The sequence below is a fragment of the Oncorhynchus tshawytscha genome, linkage group LG14 (assembly GCF_018296145.1).
Source record: "Oncorhynchus tshawytscha isolate Ot180627B linkage group LG14, Otsh_v2.0, whole genome shotgun sequence".
Lineage (NCBI taxonomy): Eukaryota > Metazoa > Chordata > Actinopteri > Salmoniformes > Salmonidae > Oncorhynchus > Oncorhynchus tshawytscha.
Genome location: NC_056442.1, coordinates 28251756 through 28270359, shown reverse-complemented (window position 1 = coordinate 28270359; position 18604 = coordinate 28251756).

Below are 18604 nucleotides of genomic sequence, written 5' to 3'. Positions count from 1 at the left end.
CGGTGTGCAGAGAATCTAAAGTCAAGAGCCATTTAAATTGGAGCTCAGAGCAATCTGATCTTAAGAGTTTGTGAGCAAGCCTAGTGCTGGTTGTCGAGAGCGGTAGTTGAATTGAAAACATTGAGGAGAAAAACGTTTGGCATTTCAATGACCACTTCTACCATAAAGAGAGACGGGGTCAAGAAAGGTTCACTAAGGTCTGCTGTGTTTTCTTTGTGAAAAGTCCCCATAGCAATAGTAAAATGAGGGAGATGGAGAGGAAATACGTTGCATTCTACTGATAAATGCTACTGTATGAGGACCTAACCTCAGAGTCCACTGTATGTATTGAAAGAGCAATTAATTGATATACAGCTATTGATATCTGTGTTATTAATGAACTGCATTGATAATGTATTGATAATGCACAAACATTCCCATTAGCCACAGATCTCAAGTCAACTTCCCCAACTTACTTTACATAACATTGCTGCAATATTTACTTCTGGATCAATTTTGTGTCTTAAGGAAATATTATTTATACCATGACTGAAAGCCGTGGTATATCAGACAGTATACCATTGGTATGACAAAACATACATTTTTACTCTTCTAATTACATTGGTAACCAGTTTCTAATAGCAATAAGGCACCTTGGGAGTTTGTGGTATATAATCAATATACCACGACTAAGGGCATGTATACTGTTCTAATTACGTTGGTAAACAGTTCATAATAGCAATAAGGAACCTCAGGAGTTTGTGGTATATGGTCAATATACCACGGCTAAGGGCTGTATCCAGGCACTCCCCGTTAATTATCTCATAGTGATCCAAGCCATTTTGAGTCATTTGAATTGTCATACAGAAATATTGTAGGCCTATTACAAAAAAATGTCCACCTTTATTTAACCAGGTAGGCCAGTTGGGAACAAGTTCTCATTTACAACTGCAACCTGGCCAAGATAAAGCAAAGCAGTGCGACAAAAAAAAACAACATATAAACAAACGTACAGTCAATAACACAGAAGAAAAGAAAAATAGAAAAATCTATGTACAGTGTGTGCAAATGTAGAAGAGTAGGGAGGTAAGGCAATAAATAGGCACTAGAGGCTAAAATAATTACAACTTAGCATTAATACTGGAGTGATAGATGTGCAGATAATGATGTTCAAGTAGAGATACTGGGGTGCAAAAGAGCAAGAGGGTAAGTAATAATACGGGAATGAGGTAGACGGGTGGGCTATTTACAGATTGGCTGTGTACAGGTACAGTGATCGGTAAGCTGCTCTGACAGCTGATGCTTAAAATTAGAGAGGGAGAAATAAGTCTCCAGCTTCAGAAATGTATGCAATTTGTTCCAGTCATTGGCAGCAGAGAACTGGAAGGAAAGGCAGCCAAAGGAAGTGTTGGCTTTGGGGATGACCAGAGCAATATACCTGCTGGAGCGCGTGTTACGGGTGGGTGTTGCTATGGTGACCAGTGAGCTGAGATAAGGCGGGGCTTTACCTAGCAAAGACTTAAAGATGACCTGGAGCCAGTGGGTTTGGCGACGAATATGTAGTGAGGGCCAGCCAACGAGAGCATACGGGTCGCAGTGGTGGGTAATATATATGGGGCTTTGGTGATAAAATGGATGGCACTGTGATAGACTACATCCAGTTTCCTGAGTAGAGTGTTGGGGGCTATTTTGTAAATGACATCGCAGAGGTCAAGGATCGGTAGGATAGTCAGTTTTACGAGGGTATGTTTGGCGGCATGAGTGAAGGAGGCTTTGTTGTGAAATAGGAAGCCGATTCTAAATTTAATTTTGGATTGGAGATGTGAGTCTGGAAGGAGAGTTTACAGTCTAACCAGACACCTAGGTATTTGTAGTTGTCCACATATTCTAGGTCAGAACCGTCCAGAGTAGTGATGCTAGTCGGGCGGGAGGTTTCGGGCAGCAATCGGTTGAAGAGCATGCAATTAGTTTTACTAGCATTTAAAAGCAGTTGGAGGCCACAGAAGGAGTGTTGTATGGCATTGAAGCTCATTCAGAAGTTTGTTAGCACAGTGTCCAAAGAAGGGCCAGATGTATACAGAATGATGTCATCTGCGTAGAGGTGGATCAGAGAATCACCAGAAGCAAGAGTGACATTGATATATACAGAGAAAAGAGTCGGCCCGAGAATAGAAACCTGTGGCACCCCCATAGAGACTGCCAGAGGTCCAGACAACAGGCCCTCCGATTTGATACACTGAACTCTAACTGAGAAGTAGTTGGTGAACCAGGTGAGGCAGTCATTTGAGAACTCAAGGCTATTGAGTCTGCCGATAAGAATGCGGTGATTGACAGAGTCAAAAGTCTTGGCCAGGTCGATGAAGATGGCTGCACAGTACTGTCTTTTATCGATGGCGGTTATGATATCGTTTAGGACCTTGAGCGTGGCTGAGGTGCACCCATGACCAGCTCTGAAACCAGATTGCATAGTGGAGAAGGTACGGTGGGATTTGTAATGGTTGGTGATCTGTTTATTAACTTGGCTTTCAAAGATTTTAGAAAGGCAGGGCAGGATGAATATAGGTCTATAACAGTTTGGGTCTAGAGTGTCTCTCCTTTTGAAGGGGCACTTTCCAATCTTTGGGGATCTCAGAAGATACGAAAGCTTTCCAATCTTTGGGGATCTCAGACGATACGAAAGAGAGATTGAATAGGCTAGTAATAGGGGTTGCAACATTTTCGGTGGATAACTTTAGAAAGAGAGGGTCCGATGGGGGACAAAATGGCGCCGTAGATAGAACACTGTGTTTCAGCGAGCTCCCGTGGCATTCGTACATTTATATTTTTACATTAATCTCCTAGCTTGAAAAAGTGGTAGAATTGGCTAAATAAGTTATCCTACAATGAGTCTTGACGGCTATTTCTCAAACATCTCTGACAACATGCCCAACAGAACTACTAAGAACTTGACCAAAACCACAATCCCTGTAGATGTGCAGGAGGAGCTAGCTAATGTTAGCGAAGGTAACACCATTGCGGATCCAGGCACAATGGACCTGGTGATTCAAAGGATGACTGATAACATTACTAAAGTGATCGATGTTAAGATAAGAACGGTCTTGGAAGCAATAGCAGGCCATTCAGCTGAACTACAGAGGGTTGTGAAACGTGTTGATGAGGCGGAAGGAAGAATTGCTGCAGTGGAAACTTCAACTACATCAATGGACACTAAAGATACAAGCACTTGAGAAACAGGTGCGCGAAATGGCGGAGCACATTGACGACTTGTATAATCAAGAACGCAGATGCAATATTCGTGTTGTGGGACTCCCAGAAAATTCTGAAGGGACACGTTCAGTAAAATTCTTTGAGGAATGGATCCCTGGCTACCTACAAATGGACACTAAGGCTGGTCGTGTGAAGCTGGACAGAGCCCATCGCTCTCAAGCACCGATACCCGGTCCCAACCAGCGCCCACGGCCGGTGGTTATAAAGTTCCACAACTTCACCGACAAGCAGCGCATCATGGATGCGGCTAGAAACATCAGTTCTGACAGTAGTCAACGTAAAGGTCCAAAGGTCTCATTCTTCAATGATTATTCCACAGCGCTTGTACGAAGACGCAAAGTGTTTGATGAGGCCAAGGCTCGACTCAAGAGAATGAAGATGGACTACGCACTGCTGTACCCGGCCACAGTGAAGATTATGGTCAACGGATCGCCTAAAAAACTCTACACACCTGAAGTGGCTGCTGCGTTTATTGACTCTCTCGGGTAAATAACTTTAAGCTGCACCTCCGCAGCATTGGATACCTTTTTTAAAATTTTTAGTTGAATCTGATCATGAAACAGTGGTGTGAGTTCTCACGTACTCCGGTTCAGTAATATTCGTGTCTTTATTATTTTTCTTGCTAAAGTAATAGCCACTATAGCTCAGGCTGAGATATGTGTGAATCCATATTGGTGCCCAGGCTTGGTTTTAGGTGGAAGATCCTCAATCTTCTTCTATTGATTTTCATTTCCATATACTGTATATAAAGGATGAGGCTATTTAGTGGCAATGCGGACTTAAGAGTCTACATTGGAAAGTTGAAATCCCCTGCACATTAGCTAGTGGGAAAACCCCCTTTTGGATCTTTATATGTTAAATTTTTGGGTTTAGTATAGTTTGAGTTCAGGGTTTATATCGTTTGTTTATGCTCGTGAGATAGAGGAGAGTTCAACACATGGAAAAAGGTACCACCCCACTTTTACAGTAGGATTCAGTCTGGATATTGAATGGTCAAGGCACAATGGCAGGTAACAGACTGCGTGTATGTACATGGAACATTAGAGGGAGCCATAACCCCATTAAAAGGAAGAAGGTACTGTCTTTTTTGAAAAAATAAAATATTGATATTGCCCTGTTGCAAGAAACTCATTTGGATGATAAGGAGCACCTGAAATTACAACAAGGGGGGTTTGGTCAAGTGTTTTTCTCATCATTTACATCCAGAAGTAGAGGTGTAGCAATTCTGGTGAAAAAGAACTTACCACTTAAGGTCTTGAATTGTGTGAAAGATAAATTTGGTCGCTTTGTTATAATTAATGGTACTTTACAAGGGCAGAACATTTCCATAATGAATATTTACTTCCCCCCTGATTTCCTCACTAAGGTATTTCTAGACTTTTCAGAATTAAACTCGGACACTGCAGTGGTTGGAGGAGATTTTAATAGCTTGTTGAACCCCCTTATTGATAAGTTTCCCAGCGGTATAGCTTCACTCTCTCCTCAAGCTAAGTCACTTAAAGCTATTTGTGATGATCTGGGGTATGCGGATGTCTGGAGAACGTTTCATCCCTCCAACAGAGAGTTCACTTTTTTCTCTGCACCTCATGGATGTCAGACTAGAATAGATTACTTTTTTATGCCCAGGACGTCTTTGAAGTCTATTTTATCCGCTAGGATAGGAAGCATAGTCATATCTGATCATGCTGAGGTGATCCTGGACATAAAACTCAACGGGGCATCCAATCTGTCAAGACATTGGAGGTTGAATACAACCATTCTTAAAGACCATACATTTACATCATATTTTATTACAGAGTTTAAAGCATTTTTCTCTAACTCCCAATCAACAGATAACCCCTCGCTCCTTTGGGAGACCTGTAAAGCGTATGCCAGGGGTCTGATTATGTCATTCACAGCCACTAAGAGACCTGTAAAGCGTATGCCAGGGGTCTGATTATGTCATTCACAGCCACTAAGAGGCGGAAAAAGCGTGAAAAGCAAAAAACTAAGAGGGTGAATTAGGAACTAAAGAGAAGGACTACATTAAAACTCCCACTCCTGCCCTATTAAAGGAAATATCAGTCATTAGATCAATGTTGGACTCTCTCCTAACACAGGACGCTGAAAAGAAAATGAGATTTGTCAGGCAAAAGCTATTTGAACATGGCGATAAGCCAGGAAAGTACTTGGCATACCTAGCTAAATAGAGAGCTGACTCTCAGTCAATTGCTACCATTACTGATTCTGATGGCAATCATTTATATGAAAATAAATTGATAAATGACTCATTTAAGAAATTTTATACAAAACTTTATGCCTCAGAACTGCCAAAGGATGCACCCAAATTAATGGAGAACTTATTTTGTAAGATTGAGCTCCCTACTATCTCCGAAGAACAGAGGTCTCTCCTTAATGCCCCTATTACCGAGGAAGAGATAATGTTCGCAATTAAGAAACCGCAAAATGGTAAGGCCCCAGGACCAGACGGGTTTTGTAGTGAGTTCTATAAAGAGTTCCATGGCCTGATCCTTGAGCCATTGCGTGAAATGTTTAACCACTCATTTTCAAATGACCAGCTCCCTCAAACGCTGAGAGAAGCCAACATATCACTTATTCTCAAAAAGGGTAAATGTCCAGAGTCTTGTTCCTCGTACAGACTAATTTCCCTTCTGAATGTGGATAGAAAATTGCTTTATAAAATTCTAGCCACAAGATTAGAGGACTCACTGCCACTAATTGTGAAAGGAGACCAAACTGGCTTCATTAAGGGCCATAAGTCATGCAACAATGTCAGGCGGCTTCTTAATGTAATTCAAGCCTACCAACAAAGTGCTATGGGTGGTCTTGTGCTCTCCCTAGATGCTGAGAAAGCATTTGATCGTGTGGAGTGGTCTTACCTATTATTTGCTCTAAATAGAATTTTGTCTAGGGGACAACTTTATAAAATGGGTGAAAGTTTTATATGATGATCCTCAGGCTGCTGTCCTTACTAATGGGCTACGGTCAAATAGCTTCTCTATACACAGAGGTACCAGACAGGGCTGTCCTTTGTCCCCTCTCCTCTTTGCACTCGTTATGGAACCACTGGCCGAAGCCATCAGGGTAACGCCTGCTATACAGGGGCTGCTCATTGGTGATGTTCACCATAAAATAAGCTTGTATGCTGATGATGTCCTGATATTCATCTCTAGTCCCGAGACTTCAATTACATCTCTTATTAATATTATTGAATTATTCAGCGAATTCTCAGGCTGCAAGATTAACCTAACTAAGTCAGAGGCTATGCCACTTGGTAGCCTACACTCTGTACCTAATACTTCTCCCCCCTTCCCTTTTAAATGGTCTCCCTCAGGTTTCATGTATCTGGGTATATTTGTATCTCCTAAATTCCAGCAAATGTACAAAGCCAATTTTGTTCCCTTGTTTGATACAATAAGACAGGATCTGGAGCGCTGTGGAACTCTCTCCCAATTTCTTGGTTGGGTAGAATATCCCTCTTGAAAAAGAACGTTTTACCTAGATTACTTTGCCCAATCCAAATGATCCCAGTATTACTCTCCAATAAGGTAATAAAGGATGTAAATGGATGGCTAAGTTCCTTTATATGGAGTAAACAAGCCAAGACTTAAGATGGCAATATTGCAGCTGCCAAGTTCTATGGGCGGCTTGGACCTGCCCAATATCAGGTTCTATCAATGGTGTGCCCACCTTTGTTATATTTCTGACTGGATCACAAATGATGACTCCTCTATTTGTTTAGACATTTAGACTTCTCTTTCAAAATACCCCTTACATGATCTTATATTTTTCAGAAGTTTCAAGTCTGTAGAAGATCACTGCAATAATCCCGTTACACTTAACACACTCAAAGTATGGAGGTCAGTTCAACGCTTCCTGGGAAGGTCCAAACTAACCTCTACTCTTACCCCAATTCTTAACAACCCAGATTTTAGTCCAGGATTGCTGGATGCTGGCTTTAACTTTTGGCTTAATAAGGGCATATGCAGACTAAATGACTTATTTGCTGACAAGATTTTATTGTCATTTGAGCAGATGGTCGAGAAATATCAACTCCCAAAGCAGGACTTTTTCCGCTTCCTAGAAGTAAGACATTATATTCTGAAGAGCACCACCTTAATTGGTAACCCTGATGTGTCTGTCATTGAAAGAATGCTTTTTTTCCCACAAAGGAAAATGTCTGTAAGTCTGTTTTATGATGCTTTAAGGTCCTTTTCTGCTGTCAACACACAGAGGGCGAAACAAGTGTGGGAGAAAGAATTGTCTGTTACTATTGACGAAGAGATGTGGGAGGACATTTGGAGATATGCAAAAACAATATCTACAGTGCCTTGCGAAAGTATTCGGCCCCCTTGAACTTTGGGACCTTTTGCCACATTTCAGGCTTCAAACATAAAGATATAAAACTGTATTGTTTTGTGAAGAATCAACAACAAGTGGGACACAATCATGAAGTGGAACGACATTTATTGGATATTTCAAACTTTTTTAACAAATCAAAAACTGAAAAATTGGCCGTGCAAAATGATTCAGCCCCTTTACTTTCAGTGCAGCAAACTCTCTCCAGAAGTTCAGTGAGGATCTCTGAATGATCCAATGTTGACCTAAATGACTAATGATGATTGATACAATCCACCTGTGTGTAATCAAGTCTCCGTATAAATGCACCTGCACTGTGATAGTCTCAGAGGTCCGTTAAAAGCGCAGAGAGCATCATGAAGAACAAGGAACACACCAGGCAGGTCCGAGATACTGTTGTGAAGAAGTTTAAAGCCGGATTTGGATACAAAAAGATTTCCCAAGCTTTAAACATCCCAAGGAGCACTGTGCAAGCGATAATATTGAAATGGAAGGAGTATCAGACCACTGCAAATCTACCAAGACCTGGCCGTCCCTCTAAACTTTCAGCTCATACAGGGAGAAGACTGATCAGAGATGCAGCCAAGAGGCCCATGATCACTCTGGATGAACTGCAGAGATCTACAGCTGAGGTGGGAGACTCTGTCCATAGGACAACAATCAGTCGTATATTGCACAAATCTGGCCTTTATGGAAGAGTGGCAAGAAGAAAGCCATTTCTTAAAGATATTCATAAAAAGTGTCGTTTAAAGTTTGCCACAAGCCACCTGGGAGACACACCAAACATGTGGAAGAAGGTGCTCTGGTCAGATGAAACCAAAATTGAACTTTTTGGCAACAATGCAAAACGTTATGTTTGGCGTAAAAAAGCAACACAGCTCATCACCCTGAACACACCATCCCCACTGTCAAACATGGTGGTGGCAGCATCATGGTTTGGGCCTGCTTTTCTTCAGCAGGGACAGGGAAGATGGTTAAAATTGATGGGATGATGGATGGAGCCAAATACAGGACCATTCTGGAAGAAAACCTGATGGAGTCTGCAAAAGACCTGAGACTGGGACGGAGATTTGTCTTCCAACAAGACAATGATCCAAAACATAAAGCAAAATCTACAATGGAATGGTTCAAAAATAAACATATCCAGGTGTTAGAATGGCCAAGTCAAAGTCCAGACCTGAATCCAATCGAGAATCTGTGGAAAGAACTGAAAACTGCTGTTCACAAATGCTCTCCATCCAACCTCACTGAGCTCGAGCTGTTTTGCAAGGAGGAATGGGAAAAAATTTCAGTCTCTCGATGTGCAAAACTGATAGAGACATACCCCAAGCGACTTACAGCTGTAATCGCATCAAAAGGTGGCGCTACAAAGTATTAACTTAAGGGGGCTGAATAATTTTGCACGCCCAATTTTTCAGTTTTTGATTTGTTAAAAAAGTTTGAAATATCCAATAAATGTCGTTCCACTTCATGATTGTGTCCCACTTGTTGTTGATTCTTCACAAAAAAATACAGTTTTATATCTTTATGTTTGAAGCCTGAAATGTGGCAAAAGGTCGCAAAGTTCAAGGGGGCCGAATACTTTCGCAAGGCACAGTATATGTAATCGTACTAGAGCAATCCATTTAAGAATAATACACATATATATATATTGCATATATCCCCAAATCGCAGACATGCTTTTAGCCCCACTTCCTCTTCTCCTCAGTGTCTTAAATGCAAAACTGATACAGGCACCCTAACACATTGTTTATGGTCATGTACCAAAATACAAAGATACTGGTCTGGTGTTCTGCAAGAAATTGAAAAGATCCTAGGGGTTGATCTAGAATTGGACCCAGTTTCTTTACTGTTAGGTCTCCCTAGTAGGCATGTTACTTCTGTGGGTAAAAGGAGGCTTTACAACATCCTTACATTCGCAGCGAGGAAAAACATCCTTTTACAGTGAATTAGTGATAAGGTTCCTTCTATTAAAGATTGGCATAAGATACTATTTGAATGGGTGCCTCTGGAATATCTGTACATTGCATTCTAAAACAGACCAGTTCGACAAAGTATGGGAACCTTATCTAAATTACCTAGAACCTGAGGTATCAGCTATTATGCTGCAAGGATTCTCTTAGAATGGCGGGGATCTATTTATTTCAGAACTACACTGTACGTTCCATATGTGGAACCTAACTTCTTGGTTTAAACTGAGCTTTTTTGTTTAATTTCTGTTTGTAAGTTTGTTTAAAATGTATGTATTGAGAGACGCAATGATGAGGATGGGGTGAGAGAAGCACCGAGCGGGAAGAGGAAAATGGTGTACGTATGTTTGGGTGTGTGTGTATATGTATGTATGTATATATATATATATATATATATATATATATATATATATATATATGTATATGCATGTATGTGTATATATATATATATATATGTATATGCATGTATGTGTATATATATATATATATATATATATATATATATATATACGTAGGTATGTGTAAGTGGGTGCTGTTTTTTTGTTGCTTTGTCTCTGTTGTTGTATCTCTTAATATGGGTGAAAATTGTGAAATTCCAATAAAATATACTGTTACAGAAAGAGAGGGTCCGATTGTCTAGCCCAGATGATTTGCAGGGATCCAGATTTTGCAGTTCTTTCAGAATATCAGCTGTCTGGATTCGGGTGAAGGAGAAGGGGGGGGGGGTTGGGCAAGTTGCTGCAGGGGGTGCTGAGATGTTGGCCAGGGTAGGGATAGCCAGGTGGAGAGCAAAAATGCTTATTGAAATGATTGATTATCGTAGATTTATCGGTGGTGACAGTGTTTCCTATCCTCAGTGTAGTGGGCATCCTGGGAGGAGGTGCCCTTATTCTCCATGGCCTTTACAGTGTCCCAAAACTTTTTGGAATTAGTGCTACAGGAAGCAAATTTCTCTTTGAAAAAGCTAGCCTTAGCTTTCCTAACTGACTGAGTATTTTGGTTCCTGACTTCCCTGAAGAGTTGCATATCGAGGGGGCTATTCGATGCTAATGCAGAATGCTACAGGATGTTTTTGTGCTGGTCAAGGGCAGTCAAGTCTGGCATGAACCAAGGGCTATATCTGTTCTTAGTTCTACATTTTTTGAATGGGGCATTAAGATGGAGAGGAATGCACTTTTGAAGAGCAACCAGGCATCCTCTGCTGACGGGATGAGGTCAATATCCTTCCATGATCCCCGGACCAGGTCGATTAGAAAGGCCTGCTTGCTGAAGTGTTTTAGGGAGCATTTGACAGTGATGTGGATTGGTCGTTTGACCGCGGACCCAGTACGCACGCTGGCAATGAGGCAGTGATCGCTGAGATCCTGGTTGAAGACAGTAGAGGTCTATTTAGAGGGCAGGTTGGTCAGGATGACATCTAAGAAGGTGCCCATGGTTACGGATTTAGGTTTGTACCTGGTAGGTTCCTTGATGATTTGTGTGAGATTGAGGGTATCTAGCTTAGATTGTAGGATGGCATGTCCCAGTTTAGGTCACCTAACAGTACGAACTCTGAAGATAGATGGGAGGCAATCAATTCACAAATGGTGTCCAGGGCACAACTGGGGGCCGATGGGGGTCTATAGCAAGCGGCAACGGTGAGAGACTTGTTTCTGGAAAGGTGGATTTTTAAAAGTAGAAGCTAGAAATGTTTGGGCACAGACCTGGATAGTATGATAGAACTCTGCAGGCTATCTCTGCAGTAGATTGCAACTCACAGCACCCCATAATGACAAAGCAAAAACAGTTTTTTTTTTTAAATATCACATTTACATAAGTATTCAGACCCTTTACTCAGTGCCTTTTACTCAGTACCCAAGCTGACAAGGTAAAAATTGGTCGTTCTGCCCCCCGAACAAGGCAGATAACCCACTGTTCCTAGGCCGTCATTAAAAATACGAATTTGTTCTTGCCTACTGACTTGCCTAGTTAAATAAAGGCACAATACAATACAAAATCTTTACTGAAGCACCTCTGGCAGCAATATCAGCCTCAAGTCTTATTGGGTATGACAGTACAAATCTTTGCACACCTGTACTTGGGGAGTTTCTCCCATTCTTCTCTGAAAATCCTCCCAAGCTATGTCAGGTTGGGTGGGGAGCGTCACTGCACAGCTATTTTCATGTCTCCAGAGATGTTCGATCGGGTTCAGATCCGGACTTTGGCTGGGCCACTCAAGGGCATTTAGAGACTTGTCCCAAAGCTACTCCTACAGTGTATTGACTGTGTGCTTAGGGTAGTTGTCCTGTTGGAAGGTGAACCTTCGCTCCAATCTGAGGTTCTGAGTGATCTAGAGCAGGTTTTCAACAAGGATCTTTGTACTTTGCTCCGTTCATCTTTCCCTTGATCCTGACTAGTCTCCCAGTCCCTGCCGCTGAAAAACATCCCCACAGCATGATGCTGCCACCACCATGCTTCACTATAAGGATGGTGGCAGGTTTCCTCCAGACATGATGCTTGGCATTCAGGCCAAAAAGTTCAATCTTGGTTTCATCAGAACAGAGAATCTTGTTTCTTATGGTCCTTTAGGTGCCTTTTGGCAAACTCCAAGCGGGCTGTCATGTGCCTTTTACTGAGGAGTGGCTTCCGTCTGGCCATTCTACCATAAAGGCCTGATTGATGGAGTGCTGCAGAGATGGTTGTCCTTCTGGAAGGTTCTTCCATCACCACAGAGGACCTCTGGAGCTCTGTCAGAGTGACCATCAAGTTCATGGTCACCCCCCTGACCAAGGCCCTTCTCCCCTGATTGCTCAGTTTGGCCGGGCAACCAGCTCTAGGAAGTCTTGGCCACTGTGTTCTTGGAGACCTTCAATGCTGCAGAAATGTTTTGGTACCCTTCCCCAGATTTGTGCCTCGACACAATGCTGTCTCGAAGCTCTATGGACAATTCCTTCGACCTCATGACTTGGTTTTGCTCTGACATGCATTGTCAACTGTGGAGCCTTAAATAGCCAGGTGAGTCCCTTTCCAAATCATGTCCAATCAACTCAATTTACAACAGGTGGACTCTATCAATTGTAGAAACATCTCAAGGATGGTCAATGTAAACAGGATGCACCTGAGCTCAATTTCGAGTCTCATAGCAGGGTCTGAATATTTATGTAAATAAGGTATTTCTGTTTTTTGTTGTTTTTATACATTTGCAAAAAAAAAATCTAAAAACCTGTTTTCGCTTTGTCATTATGGGTTATTGTGTGTCGATTAATTAGGAAAAAGTAACAAAAGAAAGTTTTTTTTACTGCAGTAATTTTGCAGTATAACTGAAGTTACAGTGCAGTTATTCTGCAATTACTGGTCCAAAAATGTTGACTGCAGTAACTGCACTTTTTTTTTATAAGGGTAACAACATGCACAGTTGTGCAAATGCAATGACATAAATTACCATGAAATAACAGTTCAAAGATAATCAAAACATAAACCTTTATCAGAGCCAATTGAACAGCGTTCTCAACAGTAAGGTCCTAAAGTCCAAGACAGCCGACAACATAGTTCGGACCAGAGCAACCAACAACACTGACTGGATTGTTGAGGGCAGCCAGCTCGCCGAGAGGGGTTGGAGCGTCATACCTACCTCACAAGATGGCTCTCCAGTGACCCCCACTGGATTCAAATTGCACATAATTTCACAGGCATTTAGCTTTCAGATTTTCTATCACTCATTTGTCATTTGACAAACGTCCATGCCTGATCATTTATCGATGTCATCGACAGTGAAAGCCACAAAGTTCATTCTACGAAAAACTAGAAATATAAATTATAACCTCACACCCCTCACTGCATTAGAATACCTGCATATTCAACCAGTCTCTCCACTGATGCAGTCAGCACCCAAACATTTGCAGAAAGTCCATTCAATAAGAGGGGGCCTTATGTCAAATGTATCAATGATGTACTGTATGTAAAGTGTCAAAAGACCCCTTTCATTATATTCCTTTCATGTATTTTGCAAATATATTTTGCAAAAACAACTTTCCTGGAAACAATCAGAACGTTGAGACACAAAAAGTCGAAATCATGATGAAATGACCTCTTGATGATGTTTGCCATAGCCACCTGAATTCCAAAAATATAGGCAGACAATAAACATAGAACAAGATTTCGACCTACATTTTAGCGTTAATTGCCTGATTACTGAAACTTTAATTTATTAATAATTAGGCCATTATTATTATCATTATCAGCATTATTACCATTATTATTATTGCAGCCAATAATAATCAAATTGGCCTATAAATCAAGAATGGTACAGCATTACCTACCTGGTAATATAGCCTATCGCTTAGCCTACGCGTCAAGTGCAGCGCATAGTTTGGTCCTCTTTTGGTCCCTAATTTTGTCAGAGAATGGTCAGGTTGGTCACTTGCTATGGTAGACTAGCCTACAACTGAATTTGCCAGCATCACTGATGCAGGCTAGCCTTTATACTGCTTGAAAAACGAAGTCCACTTTTATAGCCTATCCTAAGGCTCGAGGCAATGCAATTGGCGAATAGATTTCCAAGACAGACAAAAGCAGACCTCAATTGATCTAGCGCTGAAAACAAATTCATTGTCGACACCCATTCTTAATGCTTTACTTAGTGGGAGAATGGCGATTCACATCCAAATAGCCCACATCAATTGCGCTGGTCATTGAGAGCAACTCCTGTCACGTGCCGCCTGGAAAGGGAACAAGTCCAGGGGTTCTTGAGCCAACACTTTTGACTCACTGCAATCAATATTTAGCCAATTAGGAGTCGTTTCTTTTACCATTTCACTGTGATATTGGTACATGTTTAGCGATCTTCCAGGTCTAGGATATTTACCTCGGAAGCAACAGTAGCCTAGGCTATGGAACCATATTCAATTGTAATAACGATGCAATACTGATATATTTCATTCTAAATGGTTAGGTTATTTAGCAGTGCTTACCATTATTGCACCATCCAGCAGCTAATATTGGGTGCCTGATGCTTTATTGTTGTGAAACTACCTTCTTTATTGGGAAAGGGCACAATGATTATTCAAACGTCTTCAAGTCTATCGACTCAACCAAACAACGAGCAGAGTCGACCGTTTGAAAGTTATAGCTCTTTCAATCAGAGAAAAGGCGGGGATGTTTGAGGTGGGAAGTACAGCTGTCTCGAGAGGCTCCGTCACCGATAATTAGCGATCAATCACGAATTAGTTTAAAAGCTTGAGAAGAACACCGAGAGCACTATTAGATTGCAAAGATTCACTGCTCTCCGATAATTACTTGTTTTTTTAGAGGAATGAAATCGCCTGTGCTTTTATCAGCCTCTTCTGTGTCCTATCACTCCATAAATCAAGAACTTTAAGGCAACAAACAATTCATGTGACTGTGGAGTAGGCCTATGGAAAAAGGTTGATTGCATATGGAGTAAGGGCTTAATAAAAACGTTCTAATCAACTGCAACTACTTCATTATTTCATGAGGATCTATTATTTATTTTCTGATAATCAATACCTGCCTGAAAGACATCTGTACAAAACCACTAAGTCAATATCATAAATGTTCAATCTAAAGCCTAGTAGTTCTTCAGCTGTGGATGCTTCAGTTAATTGATAGTGTTGTATGAGAAAAGCTACCTACTATATTTGCATTCACACATACAACATGATAGTACCATCATGTATACATAGTCCAGGCGATATGTGAAAAAATATATATAAATTATTTCATAAAAGCATGAAACTTGGTACAGGCATGATTCCCGAGTGAATTTTTATTTAAAAAAATATTTCAGCTTTATTTAAACAGGTAGGCCAGTTGAGAACAAGTTCTCATTTACAACTGTGACCTGGCAGTTGTAATAATACCGTTGCCATGATTCTATCTCAGTCACACCTTTTCAAAACCATTATTTGGGGTGTAGACAAAATGCGATAAACAACTTCCAACATTTTCCTTTTTTAAATATTTGTCAATAAATGAGCATAGTGTATTCTTGTGGAAGTTCCCTAAAAATAACATCCATCCTGTATCTTGTCCAATACAAATGAGGTTTCAGGCAACAAGAGAAGATAAACAGTGAGGCATTTATTTGGGTCCCTCAGACATCCGTGAGGAATTGGTGTGGTTTAGAGCTTGGCATTAAACAAAAGGCTAAACAAATTAATCAACATCAGACTAATGAGAGACTGGAATATAGCAATCACAGAGGATAAACACAATCAATGGAAGAGCTTCGGAAATGATACCGACACAGCCCAATCCAGTGGGGATAGGAGTTTTTTCAAAGTCAAATCAAATGTATTTATATAGCCCTTCGTACATCAGCTGATATCTCAAAGTGCTGTACAGAAACCCAGCCTAAAACCCCAAACAGCAAGCAATGCAGGTGTAGAAGCACGGTGGCTAGGAAAAACTCCCTAGAAGTCGACATTTTAACTTTATTTAACTAGGCAAGTCAGTTAAGAACAAATTCTTATTTTCAATGATGGCCCATGTACTGTAAACATTGGCATTACTAGAAACATGCAAAAACATAATTCTTCAGAGGCAGCACAGGTCTGCTCTTCCAGGCTGAGTTTGTGGAGATTGAACCCCTGGTGGGTCCCTGTAACTGGTTGTACACTGATACCAAAGCCAGCATCTATCCACAGAAAACAACCTGTCTATGAGTTCACTACAGAGGTGTTGAGTGAAGTTTTCCTTGTTCAACATAGTGCAATTTTGTTTTCTAACCTAACTTCAACCCATAACCCTAAACTAATCACATTTGTTTCCTAAAATTAACTAATCACATTTGTTTCTGTCCTCAAGTCAGAGCTGCCTTCAGAATATGACGGAACCGCAGGACTCTCCAACCCATCACCGGGGGCAAACTACCTTCCTTCCAGGACACCTACAGCACCCAATGTCACAGGAAGGATCATTAAGGACAACAACCACCCGAGCCACTGCCTGTTCACCCCGCTATCATCCAGAAGGCGAGGTCAGTACAGGTGCATCAAAGCTGGGACCGAAAGACTGAAAAACAGCTTGTATCTCAAGGCCATCAGACTGTTAAACAGCCATCAGTAGCACCCTAGAGGCTGCTGCGCTATATACATAGACCTGAAATCACTGGGCACTTTAACAATGGAACACTGGCCACTTTAATAATGTTTATATATTTTGTATTACTCATCTCATATGTATATACTGTATTCTATTCTATTCTACTGTATTTTAGTAGTCTATGCTGTTCAGACATTGCTCGTGCAAATATTTATATATTCTTAATTTCATTCTTTTACTTTGGATGTGTGTATATTGTGTGTATTGTTGTGAAATTGTTAGATATTACATGTTAGATATTACTGCACTGTTGGAGCTAGAAACACAAGCATTTCGCTACACCCACAATAACATCTGCTAAACACGTGTATGTGACCAATAAAATGTGATTTAATTTAATTTAAGGAAAACTCCAATCTGCAACAGAGGGTGGACACTGACAATGATGTGAGACAGACATACCACACTCACACAGGTGTGGGGGTCGACTGTCCCTTAACTGCATGCTAGACAGCATTGTCAACTCAGGTCTCCCTCTGGTTCCAGGTAGGCGGCAGCTGGGGGAAGGTGTTGGTGGTGTTTGTGTTGGTGGGGACTTCCCCCTCCAGCAGCAGGCCCAGAGTGGACTAAAAGCGCAATTTTAAGTAGCTCAGGTAGCTTGTTAGTCAACAGGCACAGTTGTGGCAGACCTTGACCAACTCCCATCTCCAAGGTGACCAGACAAGGGGCAGGAGTTTACGATAAATCAAGTAGAGAACAACAAAAATGGAAGCACAGCGCAGCAAAGCAAGTTCAATCTTAATAAACTAAAAAGACACAATGTCTAATAAAAAGTCATTGCAAACCCAAAACAATTAATAGATACACATAAAAGTGCTGGTCTTCAATTTGAGGGGAAACAAAGGAGGGGAACATGCGACCCAGACACCCCGGCTCTCTATACTACTGTAGATGGGGAATAGATTAAACACTGAAAGATTTTGAGAGATTATGTCAAAGGTAAAACATCACTCTTGTTTTGACAGGAAGATTAGGACACAAAACACGAAATGTCCTTACATCAAGTTGTTCAACAAAATTCTTAATTGAACTGTACATTTATGTTGAATATCTACCTGAGTATATCTAACTGATATCTACCTTGATATCAAATTCTTCAATAAAATGTTTTGTTGATGACCTATTTCTATGCAGAGGTTTTCAACAAAGTTGTATATTCAGCAAATAATTTTTTCATGCATCAATAAGCATCTGCCTGGGAGATTTAATAGAAACGTGTTTGTTTTCAGATGATTGCTGAGTTTTTCTGCACTGCAGTAGTAGATGATGCTTTGCTAAGTAGAGCCTTTAGCCCTAGGTAATACAAAGTCCTGTTTACATCCAAGTGGGTCAATGCATCACTTCTCTCATTTCCTAGTCTACTTTAGGTATTTTAGAAGAGGGTAATCATAGCACATACCAAAAAATCTAACTAATACGTTTAATTTGGCCTCCAAATCAGAGTTCTGTTGGGGATGGGGGAGGACTGGCTTATTAAAGGAGAGTTCAGGTTAAATCAGGACAAGAGTGGCAGAGATCGAATATCCCCAGCTCGGATAAACCTGTTGGCCAGGCTTTTTAAGCTGCTGCTGGTGCTGAAACAGTGTCTGAAACCAGATCCCCAAAGCCCCAGGTGTATTTATACGCAGGAGTAAATAGGGGTGAGCAGGCCACAAAATATAATTGGAAGTACATGCAACAATAACCTAATGTCAGAGTAAATAAATGTTGCATTTGGGTCTCTAATTATACAGAGATAAGGACTCAACAAGTGAGAAAGATGCTATTGATAGAAGGATGCTGTTTGTTTCCCAAAAAATGTAACAAGATGATTGATACACAATTGACTCTCATGGAAGTTTTATGCACATAATCAGAGGTGTGAGTTGGTTGTCAGATTTGTAGTCGTACCATAGAGTACCACAGTATGAGGAAATGGTTCCAATCGT